Below are 9,329 nucleotides of genomic sequence, written 5' to 3' on the forward strand. Positions count from 1 at the left end.
AAATGTACCCTGATTGTAAAACAACCCTTATAAGTATCTAGTTATTGTTCCAAAATGTAATATCACTGAACAACATTTTTATTTTCAAATTCAATTGAAAATGAACAAAGCTAGACACCTAGGCTAACAGTTTCACCAAATAGGCCTACTCTAAAACCGGGCAATTTCAAGGAACAGGACTGCGACCTTCAAGTTGGTAAGCCTATGATAAAATAAAATAAAATAAATCTGTATGTAAATAAAATAATAACTAACTAACTAACTAACTAACTAACTAACTAACTAACTAACTAACTAACTAACTAACTAACTAAATAAATAAATAAATAAATAAATAAATAAATAAATAAATAAATAAATGAATAATCAGATTTAAATAAAACAATAAGTTGGTATAATTGTTAAAAACTCATCTTATGTCAGAGATATTCTGTAATTCTTAAGTTATGTTTTTTATTTTACTTCCAGTTTTCTTTGTCTATTATTGTTCAGTTTTTGTTTTTGTTTTAGTGCCTTGAGCGCTCTTAATTGAGTGGATATGTGCCTTGTCGCTATTATTATTATTATTATTATTATTATTATTATTATTATTATTATTATTATTATTATTATTATTATTATTATTATTATTATTATTAATTCGATCATGTTTTATGTAACTTGATATAAATATTTTGCTAGATATTTGTTATCTGACGATAGCAATAATTGCTGCACTTTTGCTGTCTACTAAGGGCTGTGCAATAACTATGTGTAGGCTGTAGTAGGGCCCTACCCCGGGGTGGTGACTTGGACTTTTCAAAAATAGGGTGCCAATTTCCAGTTGCATATCATTTTTGACCCGGTTTTCTTTTTTTTTAACTTGAAAATCAAGTTCCGCATTATTTTGTGGCATTTTGAATTTTGGATGATACAAAATGATTCTAGGATAAAGGGGTCATTGGGTAGCCGCACCTTAAAAAGAGGATTATCGGGTATATGACTAAAAAGGGGGGTCATCGGGTATATTCAACTTCAAAAAAGGGCGCCTAGTGACAGGCATACGGTATACCGTTGAGTCCCCCCCCCCCGGAATTGAGCACATTTCACGTTTCCTATAACATACCCTTCTTATGCGTAACGGTGCCCAAAAAAGTGCACCGGCCTGCAAACAAATCTTTGCCCCAACCCCTTTGGTCTACAACATCCCCCCTACTCACTACCCCGGGGTACACATAATTATTGATCCACCCATAAATTTGAAGTTTGATGTGGTACCGTACTGATACCCAGCAAAAATAAAACGTTTTCGAAAAGGTTGCAGAAAATGTTAACGTGTCGGGTTCTATAAAGGATAAAAACGTTTTAATAATATTTGAAACTATCTTTGAAAATTTGCTGCAAAAATTTCTAACATACTGTTAAGTGTTGGCATATCGACAAAATAGTTTACAACCACATTTTGACAACATTTTAAGCCTATGTTTTTCCTACAAAACGTGAATGTTTCATGAACTTTATATAACCCTACATTTTAATGTTATTAAAACGTTTTGACCAAAAAAAAAAAAGCAAACATTAAAAACGTTTTTGTGTTTGCTGGGTTGGTGCAATTTTGCTTGATTTTTGCTATCCACTGATGCATGATACATATAGCAAATTTGCTGGATTTTACTATCTACTGATGATAGCAAGTTTTGCTAGAGCTATAGATTATAGCAATTTTGGTGGATCTTTGCTACCTACAAATGAGACATTTGGATTTGGATTTGGAAGATACCTTCTCTTAAATAACAGTATTGCGAACCACCAGCATACATAACTCGATGTAGAGAGTCTTTCCTATTCAGAGGAAATATTGCAATTATTACACACCTTATTGCCTTTTAACAATAACCATTGAGGTAATCCTGTTGCACCTATCATAGTCCTTTATTCTCAAGTGGTGGGTTAACCAACAGTTAACAATGAGAGGAAGTTCCTGAACCTAGTTCAGTTGGGGATGAATTGAAGTGACCGCCAATTATGACCATTTGATATTTAATACATACTGCAGTTACTGTCCGTTTTCCTATACACAATACACAGTGCTCTTTCCCATTGACGCGTGACCTTTACAAATAGCCCTACGTTAACAGTATGGGGATATGACTAGTTAACGTCGCTGTGTGAAAAATAACCGGCCAATATTAAAAGTACTCTTCTAAAGTTCTAGAAAATATAGTTTTTAACATGTCCTAAATTTTTAGCTAATTTAGATGTTTGGAAATATTCGTACTTTGGTGTTTTAGTTAATGTTATAGGTAATAGTACATTGCCTAGTTAACGTCGCTGTGTGAAAAATAACCGGCCAATATTAAAAGTACTCTTCTAAAATTCTAGACAATATAGTTTTGTAACATGTCCTAAATTTTTAGCTAATTTAGGTGTTTGGAGAGGGTCGTACTTTTGTGTTTTATGAAGGACATGTAAACGACAGATAACACCAAAAATATGAAGAAATTATTTCCAAACCGTGTTAAGTCAAAAATCATTATGTTGCTCATTTTCAAGAATGCTGGTTTACAAAAAGCACGACATTGTCTGATTTCGTGAACAAAGCCACACATAACATTGTTTCCTTTCGTTTCCTTTATAATCGGTTACCCAACTGAAGCTATGAATACCAGCTTTATTGCGATATCGCACATGAAAACAGTCACTTGTGCACAACCAGAGAAGATCCGATTTAATCAGTTGAGCTGTTTCAATGAGTGTTATCTTGGTTTAATAGCTTTTAATGGGGTTAAGTCCTGCAAAGGTCGAGATGAATTCTACTGTAGACATGACTGCATCATGACCAGCAATGTGAAAAAAAGAAATAATGTAGTGCCAAAATAATGTACCCTTTTACGGAAGGAGCAAAGTTTAACAAGTTATAACTCCGCTTCTGAAGTACGAATGTCAGCGGCGAATGTCAGGTTATTATTTCCCAGTCTTTAAAAAAATTGCAGGCAGAGGTGGGAATCGATCTCGGTACCTCCCGGTTAAACAGCACTGTGCAAGACCACTAGACCAACTAAATATCTGTTGTGAGATGTGTGACATTAATCTTTGATATTGCTTAAGGGCTGGGGTATGAACGTTTGGACAGTATTTATTTTGGGACATTAGAGCACATCAGACATATCGAATTGCATTCTGAATACGAAGAATGTCATTCTGATATCAAATAATTTTGATTTTTGAAATTCGCAATTTAATACACATTTTATGGCAAATCATTAAAAATTGATATTTTGATATTTAACAGTAAAAAAAAAAAAAAAAAAAAAAAAAAAAAGCGCAGTGATTTATAGTGCGCTACGCACAGGCACAACGCCTAGACGTTGATCCACAAGCCTCAGCACACTTTACAGTACTTGAAGTAAACTTTATAAATCTGATGATTTATACTTAAAGTGTATGTAGGTGGGATGAAAAGCCGACGATCAATTGAAAATTTTGACCTTTCGTATTGAAGATATGGATTTTTTTCCCAAAACACACAAAAAAATTAGGTCTTTTTGGGAAAAAATCCATATCTTCAATATGAAAGGTCAAAATTTTCAATTGACCGTCGCCTTTTCCTCCCTGCTACATACACTTTAAGAATGTATCATTAGATTTATATAATTTACTTCGAGGACTGTTATAAACCTATATCAAAAATTTGAAAATATCAAATTTTTATAATTTGTCATAAAATTTGTATTATATTGTGATTTTTTAAAATGAAAATTATTTGATATCAGAAAGACATGCTTCGTATTCAGAATGCAATTCGATAGGTCTGAGGTGCTCTCATGTCCCACAAAAAATACTGTCGAAACGCAATAAACGCTCATTTTGGATCCCTTAATGGAACAAATCGCGGAATTAAATCAGTAATAAAAGAAATAGATTCTTATATAGCGGTTAAATTAGATAAAAGGGGAAATATTTGTCCCTGCTCGAAAGAAAATATAGGTTAGAAAATTATCAAATAAATTTAAATTACAAATTGAGATTTTATATTTCTTTCTTTCACGAGGCGACATTATCACAGACAAACACTGTATAAGCTAAAACTCGACTCTCATCACTAGATGCTGTCATTTAGCTCAATGGTAGAGCATCAGACTGCTGATATCAATATCGTTGGTTCGAGTCCTCCTGCCAGCAATGGTTATATTTATGATTTTAATGCTACGCTAAAATTTGTTCAATTTTTTTCGTTTATTTATTTATTTATTTATTTATTTATTTATTTATTTATTTATTTATTTATTTATTTATTTATTTATTTATTTGTTTTTGTTTATTTATGTAAATAATTTGATATATTTGAAAGAGGTATTTGAGCAATTTTATAATCCTATGGGGTCATTTTGAACCCCCACCTCCCAACTTGCCAAACGCACAACACCTATGAGTTTGCATCATACATGTCATCATTAGTCACGATTATGCACTTTCAGTTTCCCACGCGTTTGAACGGGAATTGGATTGCGTACTTTTTCGATGTCTAGTGAGCAAATTTTTTCATTATTTTGAGAAAATGATGTCAAATTTTCTATTCTATATTGTTTGGTAATAATGTCTTTTGCCAATAGCATGTTTAAAGTTGTAATTTTGTGTTTTTGATCGCAAAGATCGGATATTTTCGTTCCCGATTCGAATTCTGAACCCTTCGCAAGGGTGCCGATTTCGGCAGAACTTTGACGATAATTTTGCCTTTTTGGACACTTTTATGCTTTCGATCCTTAATTTTGTTTCAACCGAGTCTTAAATTATCAAGCACAATACAGTTGGTACCACATTTATATACATTGATGAAATTTTAAAGATTTTTTTTCAAGTTTCTAACCGGCGCAAATCGTTAAGTGTGTATTTCCCATTGACATCCAAAATGGCGTAAGCCAGTCCTCAATATACGGTGACATCCCGCTATCTCTAAGGTCCGCTATCTCTAAGGTTCGCTATCTCTAAGGTTCGCTATCACTAACGTGTAAAGTCTATGGAGACAGAATCCCGCTATCTCTAATAGAGAAAAGGTTCGCTATACCTAAAAAAAGGTCCGCTACTTCTAAGGTTCGATATCACTAATTTAAAATAAGGTTCGCTAGTTCTAAGGTTCGATATCACTAATTTAAAATAAGGTTCGCTATCACTAATTTAAAATAAGGTTCGCTATCACTAATTTTGAATAAGGTCCGCTATCACTAATTTATTGAAGGTTCGCTATCTCTAAGGTTCGTTATCACTAATTCCAATAAAGGTTCGCTATACCTAAGGTTCGCTATCACTAATTTTAAATAAGGTTCGCTATCCCTAATTAATTAAGGTTCGCTATCTCTAAGGTTCGTTATCACTAATTTCGATTAGGGTTCGCTATACCTAAGGTTCGTTATCACTAATTTTAAATAAGGTCCGCTATCTCTAATTTTAAAAAAAGGTCCGCTATCTCTAATGTTAAAAAAGGTCCGCTATCTCTAATTTTAAAAAGGTCCGCTATCTCTAATTTCAAATAAGGTCCGCTATCTCTAATTTTAAATAAGGTCCGCTATCTCTAATTTCAAATAAGGTCCGCTATCTCTAATTTCAAATAAGGTCCGCTATCTCTAATTTTAAATAGCGCCCGCTATTCCTAATTTTATATAAAGCCCACTATACATCTCTAATTTTCAATAAAGTTCGCTCTTTCTAATTTAAATTAGCCCACTATCTCTGACTTAAAAATTATTTTAAATAAAGCGGGAAAGGCGCCCTCGAGTTAAATAGTTTATACGGGTGAAAATATACACATCAAGTACACGAAAAAAAAAAAAAAAAAGCCGTATCTTAAACACACTAAAACTAAATTACAAGATAAAGTAGTCAATAGATAGAGAATTTTGTCATGCATATTTTCATGGTCTGCTACTATAAACTTGATGTGGGAGTTACCACCTATTGATGGAAGCAGCAGGCTGCGGTCTTCGGATGGCTGGTAAAGCTGCCGATCAGAAGCCTGATGTGTTATTGATGTAACTGCTTTATGGTAGGATGTTCCAAATGACACTGACCCCAAAGTGACCCCTTTTGTTGGGAAAAATCTTTGTTTTCCTTTCCATCACATGTTGTTTGGAAGATATAAATTGCATAAAGGACCCCCTGTTCTGATTTTGATGATATCAATGATATATTTAAAGATGGAAGTAACTCGACGTATGGCCTAAAAATGCGACCCCTATTTAGCACCTAAAATCTGTGGAAAGTTTTTTTTTGGGTGGTATGTACCATTTAAGGAGCATTTCCATGCGTTTTCGTGTCTTTACATTTAAAATACACGTGAAAAAATGAGGACATCCACAAGCGCGTGCATGGACGCCACCAGGTTTTTACGTGCGTTTGCCGGGAATAGGCCTACATTCATTTCCAATTGAAGAACAGCTCCGATTTTGGAAGAAGCTAGAAACCTTTTAATATATATGAGTAAAGAAGGGTTTAAAAATATAGAAAACAATGTTTATTGGTGTTTAAATTACAAAGAGACTTTTCAATGTTATTGTTAGCTGTTTTAACTATTTTTTTTGTAATTTAAACTCAAGTTTTGGCCTTCAATTTTGATTAAATTGCATAAAAATTAAGGTTTTTTTAAATAATTCATATAGGTTTCTAGCCAGGATTTTGGAACCGAGGGCGCACAACTTGTAAATGTACCGACGGAAATATTTTTTACCGACGGAAGTTGTGATTTGTTGACCCAAAATTTTTTAGCATGGTTTGAAAAAAAGGATAATAGGCGCTACTAACATAAAAACACATAGGCCTACTTTTTTTATGTGCAATTGTCAATTTTTCATCATTTTCGTTACAATTCTCCTCATTTTTCTGTCACCCTGGGTGGAAAATAGTCTATTGTTAACCCAATTTTTTTTTTCAACAACGCCTTCCGTCTACCGACGGCCTTACATGAACCGACGCCCATGACGTCCCCCCACTGGCTACGCCACTGGTTTGCTCTATCTATACCAATGTTTAGTGTGTTCCAAATTATTACTAATAATCAAAGTTGAATTTATATTAAAAATTTAATTTCAAATAGTCAATCATCACATTTGCTTAATATTGGACAAAACGGTTTAATCCGATGCTGGATGGGTGGGATAGGCCTGTTTGTGTTTCAATTTTTGATGATAGTACTTGTAAAAGATGTTCAAACGACTTTTATTCCTAACATCTATTGATATCTTCATGAAAATTGCAAATCAGCAACTATAATGCGTTGAATTCGCCAGCGTGTCTAAAGTATATTTAAAAGAAAATAACCCAAAAATTAATGATTGTGAAGCAGTTTCCGGCAAAAGTTTATCACGCTTATAGTCCCAACTTTGCATAAAATCGTGTTTTACAGATCTTGTGAATGTGATCTCTATAAATTTGAAAATAAAATGCGAAAATTTGAGCAATGTTTACGATTATGTGCGCATGAACATACGAGTTCAAAACGTGGTTAGCAGTCAGATGTAGGGTCTAAATACGGGAAAATCTGTCGCTAATTTTCTTAAAAAGTAGGCCTATACCTAAAAATGTGGTGTCATTCTCAGATATGCGGAATTTTGTTCTGATTTATGATATCAACAATATTATTATAAAGTTGGAGGTAACTCGACTAATGTCCTAAAACGCGACCCCCTACTTCTTAGGGGGACACAACATATATCCCCAACACCTGAGCGCAACGCGATCGGCTATCAATTGTAGGCCTATACTGGTACGCTCTGACTGGTACGCGACGGTGAACTGATTCAAATCTCTTTCTGGGTTGTTCGGACCGGACCAGTATACGTACTAGCGATCTTGCAAACTTTATCCTGTTTATTAAAATAAAATTACTGATCATAGTGAACCTTACAGTAAATTAGAAATAACGGGTCCTATTTTAAATTAGATGGGCCTTATAGCGGGGCTTATTTTTAATTAGAGATAGCGGGCTTTATTTTAAAATAGCGAATTTTATTTTCAATTACAGATATGAAGCGGGCTTTATATAAAATTAGAGATAGCGAACCCTATTTGGAATTAGAGACAACGAACCTTATTTGAAATTAGTGATAGCGAACCTTATTTAAATTTAGAGATAGCGAACCTTATTTAAAATTAGAGATAGCGAACCTTATTTAAAATTAGATATAGCGAACCTTATTTAAAATTAGAGATAGCGAACCTTATTATAAATTAGAGATAGCGAACCTTGTTTGAAATTAGAGATAGCGAACCTTATTTAAAATTAGGTACGGCGTATATAGGACTGGCAAGCGAGTCTATGTCATCATCATAAAAATTTAAAATTCAGGTCCCACAAAAATACAGTAATTGTGCAAAAGAGGACATAAATAATTTCTTTCTGCAACCATAATGGGCCGCAATATATCACTAACCGCATAGTCCGAGGCAAGGTTCATTATTGTCAGGGTTAGGGTCTTAGGGTTAGGGTCTTATGGTTAGGGTTAGGGGTTAGGGGTTAGGGTTAGGGGTTAGGGTTAGGGTTAGGGTTAGGGTTAGGGTTAGGGTTAGGGTTAGGGTTTAGGGTAAGGGTTAGGGTTAGGGATTAGGGTTAGGGTTAGGATTATATTCGTATTTATTATACTAGTAATAGTATATTGTGTGTATGCAGTTTATTCCGTAATCAATAAGTAGGTATCATAAACAAACACCTTTCTGGCACAACGAATCATAGCACAGTCGTGTAGGCATTAGACTATGGATACAAAGGTTGTGGGTTCGAACCCCAAAAAAACCGATAGAATTAAAATTCTATAACGGTTTACCTGGGGTTCGAAAAACCGTTATAGAATTTTAATTCTATCGATTTCTTTTTTATTTTATTAAGTAAGAGGAAATAATAATGGTAATAAACTCGTGTTATATCTAGCCTCATAGGCCTATTAATCAACGCACTGAATGGTCTATTGTTCTATTGTGTCCGATTTGAGCGCTGACATATTGGAAAATGTTGCCATTTATATTCATCAATATTCATGAGAGTGTACATTCAACGTCCAATTTTCGAAATTGGGTGGGGTGTGCTTGGCAGGTGTAAAATACATCTGACTAGGCGTTTTTAAATACGTAACGCATAAAGGCAATGACATCATCGAATGGCTGCCTATAGTGCTGCTAGTGTTAGGCCTATGTGTGTGTGGGGGGGGTTGTGTTTAGTTTCTATAATAATTATTATAAGGCCTACATTTATTTGTCATTCCTTTCTTTTCCTGTCTCTGTCCTTGCTAAAGTATCACTCCCTCTTCTTATCTCCCCTTCCTTCTCCATCCCCTCTTACGTTTTGTCCCCTCTCATTCCTATCA

This window comes from Amphiura filiformis, chromosome 7 (genome assembly GCF_039555335.1).
Source record: "Amphiura filiformis chromosome 7, Afil_fr2py, whole genome shotgun sequence".
Classification (NCBI taxonomy): Eukaryota; Metazoa; Echinodermata; class Ophiuroidea; order Amphilepidida; family Amphiuridae; genus Amphiura; species Amphiura filiformis.